Raw genomic sequence first — 13,228 nt, forward strand, 5'->3', positions numbered from 1 at the left:
CGTGTAGATGACTTGTAATTAATTTTAAAACTGTCGTTTAGCTATAAAGTTAAAATATAATTATGAACAAGTTTACATATCAATAAACTGTAATCAAATATCTATCATCAATTATATGAATCACCATAATGTTTTAGTGAATTGTAACATAACCTATTATTACTGCACTCGCCGACAGCGTAACGGAACAATGAGCGTAACGGGACACAGCGTAACGGAACACAGCGTAACGGAACAATGTGCGAAACGGGACACTTTTTCGCGCGTGCAGCCGGCGTTCATCGATTTATTATACGTCGTCACGTCGAAAAAAAAAATAGTAGTCTAGACTGCAGATGGTCGCTGCAACCTGCCGTGTGTGGCGGACACTTCTGGACCATGAGCGTCATCAATCAATCGTGTTCCAGGCTCGCTTCCAGTTGCGTTCGCGTTGACGGGCGCGCAGCTGACAGGTGATATTTTTAGTGCAACTGGCAGTCGCTTCTGTTCGCTTGAACACATGTCACACTCACACCCGCGCCCGCTGTTGTCAATTGTTGGAAACCTTCTGTGTTCGTCAGCGCTATCGTCGTTGTGTTGTCCATAGTACTTACCTGTTTTTGACGTGACAACGTCTAATAAATCGATGAACGCCGGCTGCACGCACGAAAAAGTGTCCCGTTACGCTGTGTCCCGTTACGTTCATTGTACGCTTGCGCCGCATCTATCTCTCTTCCACTCGACTGGAACAACCATCGATTAGACTTTTTCGAGGCACATTAAACTTGAAACACTCACATTCGTTTCCTGCTTTTCCTATCATCGTCCTATCCTTGACAGAATAACACAGATTGGAAGAAGTTAAATATCAAACACGTATAAAAGTTATTGTTAAAAAAAAAATCTCTTCGTTAAAGTAATAAACATATTTGAATTAATGAGTGCAAATAAAAGTAAAATTATCAATTAAATTATAGATTTCATTTCACTCCTTTGCATGGATACAAAATAGTGATAATTCAATAAAAATGATTCAATTTTATTCATAAAAGTATGCAATAATTTAATCAATGTTTGGTAATGACTTTGTCACGTTAAACTATCATCCGTAAACCGACTTTACAGACAACCAATTTTTTTTATTCAAGCATTTATGTTTACAAATAACTTGTACTATTGGAGATATTAGGACAACGCATAGCTTAAATGCCCGGGAAAGAATCCGAACCCAGTATAAATACGGTTGGTAAAGTAAAAATAAAATTTAAAAAATTATAAAAATAGCCAACTCAGTATTCAAAGACTAAATTAAACATGTGTGTAAAATTATTCATTTAAATTAATTGAGATACATTTTAATTAATAATGAAAATCAATAATATTCTGAATTTTTATTCTAATTTTTATTATTTATTAAATATTATAATTCATAATGCAAATAAATTGTAAGTACGTGAACATAACCTTACTTTTATATGTAAATATATTAGAAAAAAATTATAAACACAATTTACCTATATCACTAATATTTACAGTAAATAAATTATTTTTATTATATGGACCGGGATTCAATATCAATCATTAAAGTATAAGATTTTAAAGCATATATATGATTTTTATTTTTATGTAGCTTTTTTTTCATCCTGTGAAAATTTCGTTGCATGGTGGGCGCGCATCATAAAAATTCACTCATCATTTTTTTTATAATGCGCCTAAAGAAATTTTACTTCATAAATGCGTTTCATTTTTATTTTTGTTGTCATTAGTATGGAAATGTAGGTGGATGATGAAAGAAACATAAATGAGAGGTGTCTATAATTGACACATCAACTACTCCCACTCAGACATGCGGCCATAAATAGGTCTACTCGCTCATTAGTTATGCGCAGTGTTTCGCTGTTAGCCTTGTAAGTTCTCTGACCTCAACCTGCAGACATCGAAAAGATGGAAAAGATAATAGAATATGCAATAATTTGACTATTTTTTTTTGTATCATGCTTATGAATGTGCGCAGTTAATACTGGGAAGCTATTCAGGGAACGGTTTACAAGTAACTTAAAACTATCAGAGGTACTGAGACATAAATTCTCGGGAAAGAATTCGATCCTAGAATTGCTGCGAACACATATTTTGTAGTGATACAGTTGTTTCCGTGTAAATGTAAAAATCGGAAAAAATACGCAGGAAATCATTCAAGAGGTATCTTTAGGGGCAGGCATTTTTCGCGAAAAGATCTGAACACTTATTAGACTGCAACAAGGTATACTCGCACCTGTGGCTTCTTCCTTGTGATTGGCGGCCGTCTGCGAGAGAAGTCGTTGGCTTATTTGACCGAGCCACTCAGGACGCGTTTACTTCCACCCTGAATCACTGTGATTGGTGTTGTTACAATCGATATGTACCTGGGAGAAACTCTCCCAATCACGGAACACAGACGATGCTACAGTGTTTTAACTTTCATCTAGTCTCGAAATCTTTTCGCGAAATAGGCATGCCCCTAGGTATCTTGTCTCGGACTGGTCAAACGCGCGTTCCGCCATTTACAAAACTTCCGGCCGCTTCCGGATCTCAATTGAGTCGTGTTTTTTTCGGTTTGTAACTTTGTGCCGTGTCTTTACACGTTCGATGATTTAACGGAACTCTTGACTCCTGTAGAGGAGAGAGTGTGGCGGTAACATGGGCAAGGCAAGTGTTTCTGACGAAGTTAAGACCCAGTGGATGTGCACAACTTTATGATTTAATAAAAAAAATATTTTTTACACATTAAACATAGTATTTTGCAAAGGAATATTTGGAATGAGAATTATTGGAAATTAATTTTCTTAATAATGTTCGCAAGCTTTCACGGCCATTGTCTGAAGAAGCTCGTCTTCTCAGTAGGTAACTAACTGCTCCCTGATGATGGCAACTGCAATGTCGACCGAAACGTCGGTGAATTATTTGCCAAGGAAACGGCTACAACACAAAAGCCAAGCTACTTCAATTTATTTTCTTGTTGTTTATTTCATCAAGACCATCATATGATAATATTCCGTATTTTCTTCTAATAAAAAGTTACTGAAAGACGCCATCTTGGTTTCAAGCCGTTTTGTCAAGCATTTTTTATATAATTTAGTATTTATTTTTAAATTGTCTCTGCTTGAGCATAGCATATAATTTAATGGAAATTATTGTTACTAATAGTGACCTACTGCTACGAATATTTTCTCCTGTGAAATTATTATTATTATTATTAAAGATTTATATTCTTTCTTTCAAATGATTGAAACCGGCATAATAGTGTCGGTAAATACTATATTATGGTTTGGAAAAAATGAACAATTAGTGCAATTAAACAATTAAAACATTTTATACTTAACGATGGTACACGAACTAAGATTTTTACTGTTAACAAGCCTGGTATTACCAATCTGGCAAAATTGTGCGCAATTTACTCTGTACAGGCTATATTTTAAGGAGTAGGCTAAAAGATGGATTCACAATGCCACGACAAATCAGATTGGTCGTCGAACTTCGTTTCAGCACGACAGTGTTAATAGCATAGGGCCACGATACCACCACAAAATTTAACACGACGAACTCTTAATATGGCTGTCGGCAAGTCATTCCAAGCCAGATTCGTCCATAAAATGCAGTGCATAATGTGCCAAAACAGCGTAGGTCCAATAGGAGTCTTTTATTTCCTGTTAATAGCTGAAGTGCGTAACCAACCATATTATATTTATTCGTTGTTAAGTTTATTCCAGACACAAGGAAGCAAGCTATATATGTATTGATAAGGGACAGAAAAAACAAATCTGCTGTTAGTTATGGTTTAAATTAAAATATGTGAAATTGTACCCAAACGTAAAACGGAAATTTTGTTTTACCAAGTAGGTAAAATATTTTTTTTTTTAATGTTCAGTTCTATAAGGTTTCCGTTTTGCTTTACGTCGTGCGGGCAAAACACGAAGGAAGTTAGAAATGAGGATCTACTTCTTGTGGTGCCGTCGGTCGGGGGCGCGTATCTCGTCGGGCAGACGTTGCGGCGCACTTGTATTTCATTGGCTCCTGGGAGTTTTATTTCACTGGCTACTGGGAGTTGTATTTCACTGGCTACTGGGAGTTGTATTTCACTGGCTACTGGGAGTTGTATTTCACTGGCTACTGGGAGTTGTCTTTCACTGACTACTGGGAGTTGTATTTCACTGGCTACTGGGAGTTGTCTTTCACTGGCTACTGGGAGTTGTATTTCACTGGCTACTGGGAGTTGTCTTTCACTGGCTACTGGGAGTTGTATTTCACTGGATACTGGGAGTTGTATTTCACTGGATACTGGGAGTTTGTATTTCACTGGCTACTGGGAGTTTGTATTTCACTGGCTACTGGGAGTTTGTATTTCACTGGCTACTGGGAGTTTGTATTTCACTGGCTACTGGGAGTTTGTATTTCACTGGCTACTGGGAGTTTGTATTTCACTGGCTACTGGGAGTTTGTATTTCACTGGCTACTGGGAGTTTGTATTTCACTGGCTACTGGGAGTTTGTATTTCACTGGCTACTGGGAGTTTGTATTTCACTGGCTACTGGGAGTTTGTATTTCACTGGCTACTGGGAGTTTGTATTTCACTGGCTACTGGGAGTTTGTATTTCATTGGCTACTGGGAGTTGTCTTTCATTGGCTACTGCGAGTTGTATTTCATTCGCTACTGGGAGTTGTATTTCACTGGCTACTGGGAGTTTGTATTTCACTGGCTACTGGGAGTTTGTATTTCACTGGCTACTGGGAGTTTGTATTTCACTGGCTACTGGGAGTTTGTATTTCACTGGCTACTGGGAGTTTGTATTTCACTGGCTACTGGGAGTTTGTATTTCACTGGCTACTGGGAGTTTGTATTTCATTGGCTACTGGGAGTTTGTATTTCACTGGCTACTGGGAGTTTGTATTTCACTGGCTACTGGGAGTTTGTATTTCACTGGCTACTGGGAGTTTGTATTTCATTGGCTACTGGGAGTTTGTATTTCACTGGCTACTGGGAGTTTGTATTTCACTGGCTACTAGGAGTTTGTATTTCACTGGCTACTGGGAGTTTGTATTTCACTGGCTACTGGGAGTTTGTATTTCACTGGCTACTGGGAGTTTGTATTTCACTGGCTACTGGGAGTTTGTATTTCACTGGCTACTGGGAGTTTGTATTTCACTGGCTACTGGGAGTTTGTATTTCACTGGCTACTGGGAGTTTGTATTTCATTGGCTACTGGGAGTTTGTATTTCACTGGCTACTGGGAGTTTGTATTTCACTGGCTACTGGGAGTTTGTATTTCACTGGCTACTGGGAGTTTGTATTTCACTGGCTACTGGGAGTTTGTATTTCACTGGCTACTGGGAGTTGACGTGTCCGACGCGGCGTTGTGAATCCAGCTTGAAGTCTTGCCTGTGTGGGTTATCAAGCTCGCTGGTGTCCGGACGATTCGCCCGGGCTCTTGTTCCTGCGAGAGGGTCCCGTGTTAATTCCCTCTCGCTTGTCGAGGGAGGGTGGAGGTAACATCGCCAGACGCTACAGTTACCTACCGGCAGGGTTAACGGTCTCTTCGTGCGGAGGTAAGGTTCCCCCATTGTGCAACCCGGCATCGTGCTTATGGGCTTTGTTGTTGTTGTTGTTTTTGTTTTCGCAACGACGACTCTCCCTTTTCTAGGGCGTGGCTGTTAAAAGGGCCCGGGGATAAAGGGCACTACAACCGTGCCGCGAGAGAACAACCCAGCAAACCATCCCTTCATTTCGCCTCTGTGATCCGACTCGCCAAGCACAGCTCAGCAGACAAACAGCAGTGGAATTAGTCCCCACACTCCTTAATTACGTGCACCGTCTGTGTTTCGTCCACATGCATCTGCCACGTATAGCAGCTATTTCTACGGAGATAAATGAATCGCAACTTTTTTTTTGACGTGACAACGTCTAATAAATCGATGAACGCCGGCTTCTCGCACGAAAAAAGTGTCCCGTTACGCACATTGTTCCGTTACGCTGTGTCCCGTTACGCTCATTGTACGCTTGCGCCGCATGTATCTCTCTTCCACTCGACTATTTATAAAGTGAAGTGAAAAGTTAATGTGGTTTTCATTGCTTATTACAACAACAATTTCTGCAATAAAGGTTAATTATTCTTGTATTTTAAAAATATGATTACCAGTTTAATTTCAACTATTTATTCTTTTATTATCAAAATAAAAATGATTCAATTTTATTCATAAAGTATGCAATAATTTCATTTAAGTTTTGTTATGACGTTGTCACGTTAAACTATCGTCCGTAAACCTACTTTACAGACAACCAATTTTTTTTATGTTGACACAAAATAAACACGTTCCCATTTTTATCTCCTGGAAGCTGTGATGCTTGCCTTCGCAAGGTTAGAATTATTTATTTTTTAGAATTGTTTTCATGTTTGACATCTTAGCTCTCGGTATACGGAATTTCGTGAATGGAACGGAAGTTGCACGGAACGGACATGTGTAACCACGGTGCTGCCATCTGTTGGAAGATGGCGCGAACCAAAGTTCACAAAACCAAAGAGTAAATTTATAGTATTAACTGTTTGATGAACTTTAACCAGATGGGCAGTATTTTAATAAAGTTCCTTGTCGAATATCACGTCCAAAGCTGGGATTTTTTAAAAGTCTTTTTAAAATTTATCGGGACCGTTTTATTATATAGTTTGAAAATCGGTCTGCTAATAAAAATGATTCAATAGTCGACGTATCTACTCCGGCAGCGAATTCTAGCGGTGGGGGCAAGTAAACTACGATTCCCGTCCAGAAATGTATTTGAAAATACAAATTGCGTGTATTTATAATGCTCGACATTATTTCAAAGAATTACACGTTAAATTTCGGGTCCGAATTCCGTATTATACATGAATTTGCTCGTTTTTCTCTCAAAAATACAAATTTACTATTAAGAATCATTTAAAAAAGATCTTAATTAATGTCATCTACCAAATAATTTTATTCATAACTTTCCTTCAATGTCAAATTTATTTAAACATTACTGTGTCGATTTTTTTGTAAAGATAATTACAGAAAGACTAGATAAAGTTTCGAAAATTATGTTAACGAGCGAAAATTAACTGTTTGATTTTGTTTCTTCGGTTTTTAATCAAATATATACGTTTGAGAACCATAATTAAAAAATAAGAATTTTAAAAAAATGTCCTTGTCCATCTGGGATAATCTAGCTTCAAAACACGGGAATATTTTTTGCTATCGGCCCCATTTTATTTTTCGCGTTTACTTCTGACAAACAAACCAATATTTGCTCTTAATAAAATGAGTATAGATTAAGTTATGGATTGGGATCTCACATTGTGTTGATTTTTTTCGTCCCTTCTTTATCACTTTTATTTGAGGGCTGTCACATGACCCGTTATACACTGACCAGAGACGTTTACATAAGTGTACAAACATCCGCATTATAGACTGTCACCGAATAATAATAATAGGTGTGATAAAAAAGGTAACAATGAATGAATTTTTATAGCAGCAAATGCTGAAGCTACATGTATTTGAAGTAATAATCCCGATAGCCTGATCCAGTTGAGATAGTCAGTTACAAGTTTTAACAAATCGTGACTTGTCAGTCGGCTTCCAGAGCCTTGAAGAATAAGGTCGTGTTTACCGTGTCTACAGCGCATCATGTGTAGACACCTGGAAATTTCGTGGATTAGTCTGGCCTCAAGGTAGAATTCAAAGTCAAAGATGTTCTCAACCCATGTTTTATTTTTTTTTATTAGTTGATTCCTTAGCGAGAACATTTTCATCCTAATTAATTAGCTCTACGTGATACGCTTGCTTCGTTGGCTCACGGTCGTGGAGGGGCGTGTCTCAACATCTGAGGTCCAATCATGAAGGATTGCAACGTAACTTGCGACAGAATGATGCGCAAAATTTCCGCATCTCTTAACTAATGGATAGGGGCATGCATTTTTCGCGAAATAATCTGACTGCTTATTAGACTGCAAAAAAGGTATACCCTCTCTAGCGATTGTTCCCTTGTGATTGGCGGCCATCTGAAAGAGAAGCCATCGCCATGTTTGGCCGGGCCATTCAGGAAGTATTTGCTTCCGCACTGGAGGGCTGTGATTGGTGCGCCGACAGTAGACATGCACCTGGAATAAACCCAGCCAACCAAGAGACACAGACAGTGATACAGATTTTTGACACACAGCTGGTCTGGAAATCTTTTCGCGAAAATTACATGGCCCTACTCATGGATTTCGAACGGATTGACATTAAGCTTTTGTTTCCAAAACGGAGATCAGAAGAAAAAAAAATGGATCGTGCTAAAAGGAAAACCTTTTTTTTGTCACCATTCTCGCCATTGAGAGGGTCACGTCACGTCGGAGCTGCTGAAGGGCCTTTCCGAGGAAACTTCCAAAAATTCCTTCCGATCATGGACTCGGCATTGAGACAGTTGCGCATCGCTAGTCAAGGAGAGTATTTTGAAGAAATTTCAATGTAAGCTTGTTACATTAAAATGTAACAAGCGAACAAGTGAAGAAGGATGATAGTCTATCATAGAGCACTTTATCGAAAATTTTGGCAACAATTGGTAATAAGCTAATGGGCCTATAGTTTGCTGCCTCTAGTTCATTTCCCTTTTTATAGACAGGTAGTAGTATGATGGTATTATTCACCATATTTTTTGATCACGCCTCGTAAGGTGATTTTTTATCAGTTACCTGGTCGTGTGTCTAAGCACTGGGCTTTGCTGTGCATAGTCCAGTCCACGCTGCTAGCCTGGGGCAGCTCCTAATGAACGAGGGAGGCTAAGTGGTCCAGTCTGAGCTATACAACAATGTCTGCCAGAGGTGGGGGGGGGGATGGGGGTTGGGAGGAGTCATTCATTAGGGAGCGTGAGCCACCCTGCCTACACCCCCTTCCTTATCCCCCCCTCGGGCTAATGAGCCTCGGGCCGTAAGAGGGTACCAGGGTTAATAATTAGCTCTCGAGTGCTGTGGGCACGGTGGTAGAGGGGGTACGGGGTGTCAGTGAACACACACCCCTATCTCTCTCTCCCTCTCCCCTCCAACCCTGCGCGTCTCCTGAGGGCAGGAACGTGACCTAGGGCGAGTCTTGGGAGCCGCTTTTGGGGGGGGGGGATTATTTTACACCCCCCCCCCCCAGAGGTGCTCCCAACCATCCTTCTCGTAAATGATGGGCTTGCTTGCTCTCTGCGTTTGGGGGCGAATAAATTGTCTTTCGAAACTGTTCAATTTTTTTGTTGCTTTTTTCTTATTGGTAGGGCTATGTACGTTTCGCGAAAAAAAAAAAAAAAAAGAGCGCGTGTAACTCAGTACACGTGATAGATGTGAAACTTCTTTGGAAATTCAAACCTCAACTCGTAAGTATACAGGAAGGGGTAAAACGGCAGAGAGAGAGAGAGAGAGAGAGAGAGAGAGAGAGAGAGAGATTAAAAAATAGAAAGAGAGAAAGAATAGTTTTCTAATATTCTAATAACTATTACTCACTGTTGAAATATTCACACCATAAAGAAAAAACTGTTCGTGTTACCTGTTTCTTCAAACAATTATGCCATTTGGAACACGCCAAAAAATCTCTGAAAGAAGTATGAAATTCATAACAGGTAGCGCTATCTATGCGGAAAATGCAGGGACTGTCTCATCAGCGCTCTCTACGCTGCTGGTTGAACAAGAAAAACCGCGAGCTCTCTGGTAGCAATTATAAAATTCAAAGCATTTTCACAGCTGACTGTATAGCAGTGGTTCCCAACCAGTGGTCCGCGGACCATCAGTGGTCCGCGAGAGCTAAAATATGGTCCGTGAAAGATTTCAAACTTTGAATGAACGCGCGTCGGTGAACAAAAGTGAGCGCGGCGCGCAGGCGACCGGGGGAAGGGCAAGCAACTGACTAAACATTATGGCGCAAGCCGGTCAGTCAATCATACGTTTTCTTTTGTTTTGCTCAGCAGTGTTGTGTTAGTGATTCTGTTTAGCTGTTTAGTGGGTCAACATCTGTAACTCCTCAATGTTCTTATGGATATTTTGATAAAATATGAACAGGTTAAGTAGGCTACGCATTTTTCTCTGTGTAACCTTTTTAATAAAAACATGCAATTACAAAACAGAATGTGGAGGTTAGTTTACGTATGATTCTTGTGTTTTTGTATTACAAATATTCACAACAGTTAGGTACAGTTAGTTGAAAACCTAATTATATATAAAATAAAGCGATATGAAATTAAAAATTAAGATAGTAAAATAACACTGGCCTCCCAAATTAAAAAGTGGAGCCAGCGACAAAAATTCTTAATAATATGCTATCATAAAATTGTTGAATTGTTATTATACTGTTTTAGGTTTTTCATAACGAAATAAAAACACCGTTAACTATTTTAATGCCAAGTCGGATAAATCGCCTTTTCTGTGTCGTACGAAAATTGGAGGATCGAAAAATCGGCCTTTCAAAGACGCATTTACGGCACTTGCAGCGCACTACCGTTGTCGGTTTGACTCGCCCTACTATTGAGTTGCTTTTTCTCAAAATAGAGAGCAGAGCTGTCACGCTTCTGTCTTCCTTCCCTGATAAGAGAGCAGGGTTCTCGTGCTGTTTTCGAACAGTATGTGAAACAGATTGGTACTGCGTTTGTGCGCATTTCTTCGTTTAGAATTTAACTTTCCGTTGTGAGAAATTCAACTTTTATTTTAAAAAAATTATCATTTGATTCTTTTGTTAATTATAAGTGTTAATTATTTTCTACATAAGTATGTGTTCTGCTTATAAAAATTTATTTTGGAAATATTTACAAAAATTATATATTTCTGGCAAACAAATTATTAAGTTACTTTATCAAAAAATAATTATTCTTCGTTGTTGTTTATGTGCGTTGAAAATCATTTTTGTAATAGTTGTAGTGATAATATTTTCCCACGAAATTGTTAGTGCCAAGAATTTTTGATAACCATGCCCTATTCGCACGCCAATCCATTAAAAATAATATAGCTCTTTCATGAGAACTTTAAAATAAAATAAAATAAAAAATGCATTATATGTTTTTATTTAATCTAAAAAAAATGACAAAGAATAATTTATTTATAAGATGTAAAAAATTTATACTTCCATACTGAAAGGTAAAAAAGTAATTAATATTTAACTCCAGATATGTAATTCATTTAAAAATGACTTGGCACTTTTAGTATAACCGTCATAGAATTAGACAATTTGAGGCTGGCACCAAGAAGGTTAAGTGAAATATAAGGTACCTACCGAGACCCTTGTTTTTAACGATTGGACATTATTTTTTAAATTGTGTAGTAAATATTTAAGTTTGTAAAAAAGATGATAGGGAGGTTAGAATTTTTTGGAAGCCAGTTTATTTTATTTATTTAATGATTTATTTTATGAATTATGAACAATTTTAGCTATATTATTTTTTATTCTTTTACTTGGCATAAAAACATAATATAAGCATAACAGTGTACATTCTATTGCATTTTGGTTTTGTTTTCAGAAAATACCGCCTAAGAGAAAATATGATAATAGTTACATTAAATTTGGATTTACTTCGATAGAAAGTAATGGAGAAATAAAACCACAATGTGTTCAACTGTTCTCGCGAACGAATCCTTGAAGCCAGCGAAATTAAAACGTCACCTAGAAACGATTCATCCAAATTTTTCTGACCGACCACCAGAGTTCTTTCAAGGAAAGTTGGAGAATTTAAAAAAAATGAAACTCGGGCCTAGTGGAACAAGATATGATTCGTCTGAAAAAACATTAGTAGCATCGTTTGAGATATCGAAATTAATAGCACAATCAAAAAAGCCTCACACAATAGGAGAAACTCTTGTGAAACCTTGTTTGATCAAAGCCGTCGAAGATGTTTTAGGGTTAGAAGCAAAAAAAAAAAAAAAAATACAAGATATACCTTTGTCGAACAACACGGTGAAAGCTAGAATTGAAATCATGTCAAATGATATCGAGGAGCAACTTGTTTCAAGAATTAAAATGTCGCCATTCTTCGCTTTGCAGTGCGATGAATCCACTGACATTTATAATTGTGCTCAGTTACTTGTTTTTGTCCGCTTTTTAGATGACGACAACATAATCAAAGAAGAACTGATGTTTTCTCAGGAATTGGAAATGACATCAAGAGGTATCGACGTCATGAATATAATAACTGGATATTTCCAGAAATATGGCATTATGTGGGAAAAGCTAGTCGGTTTCTGTACGGATGGTGCTCCTGCGATGTTAGGATCACATTCCGGTCTAGCAACGTTAATTAAACAGAGGAATCCGTCAACATTAACATCGCATTGTATCTTTCATCGCCAGGCGTTATCTCCCAAGACTCTTCCTAAATGCCTTAATGATACAATGAAATTGGCCATAAAAGTAGTAAATGTCATTAAAAGCAGTGCCTTAAATTCACGCCTTTTTAAAAAAACTGTGCACTAAAATGGACTCCAACCATGAGAACCTCCTTTTCACACAGAGGTTTGTTGGTTGTCGAAAGGCTATATGCTGGAAAGATTATACGAGCTGAGAGGAGAGATTGAGTTGTTTCTAGGTGAGAAAAAAATGGAAGACTTACTAGTACAGTTTTCTGATTTGACATCCCAGATGCATTTGGCATATCTTGTGGATATTTTTACACACTTAAATAAGTTGAACTTGCTAGTGCAATGTTCCGGAAACAGACAATTAGAAGGCGTTGCAAATATTTTTAATTTTGAAGATAAACTTCGTGCTTTTATTTGCAAACTTAAGTTATCGATTAGTCAAGTTGGCGAGGGCAATTATAGTGCGTTTGCAACATTGAAGGCACTCCTTGACGACAAAAAGTATGTCATGTTTAAGGAAAGCATACAAAAAAAAAAAAGGAAATGTCATTTGCAAATGTTGGTTGATGAATTCAACCATTACTTCCCAGAATATGACAATACAGAAGCTAATGTGGACCAAAAGCTGATACGCAACCCTTTTACCACTAACGCTAGAGAAGTTGAAGAAGAAATCCAAGAAGAACTTATTGAATTACAAAATGGCAGGAACTCTAAGAACGCTTTTGAATCTGATTCTTTGGAGACGTTTTGGTGTAAGAAAGCAATTTCATATACTAAAATTCGAGAAATCGCTTTGCGCTATCTTATGCTTTTCCCAACAACATATTTATGCGAACAAGGATTTTGTGCATTACTGATCATTAAAAACAAATCCAGGAATCGACTGAATGTAAGTGATGATATGC

Source organism: Bacillus rossius, chromosome 13 (genome assembly GCF_032445375.1).
Source record: "Bacillus rossius redtenbacheri isolate Brsri chromosome 13, Brsri_v3, whole genome shotgun sequence".
NCBI classification, from domain to species: domain Eukaryota; kingdom Metazoa; phylum Arthropoda; class Insecta; order Phasmatodea; family Bacillidae; genus Bacillus; species Bacillus rossius.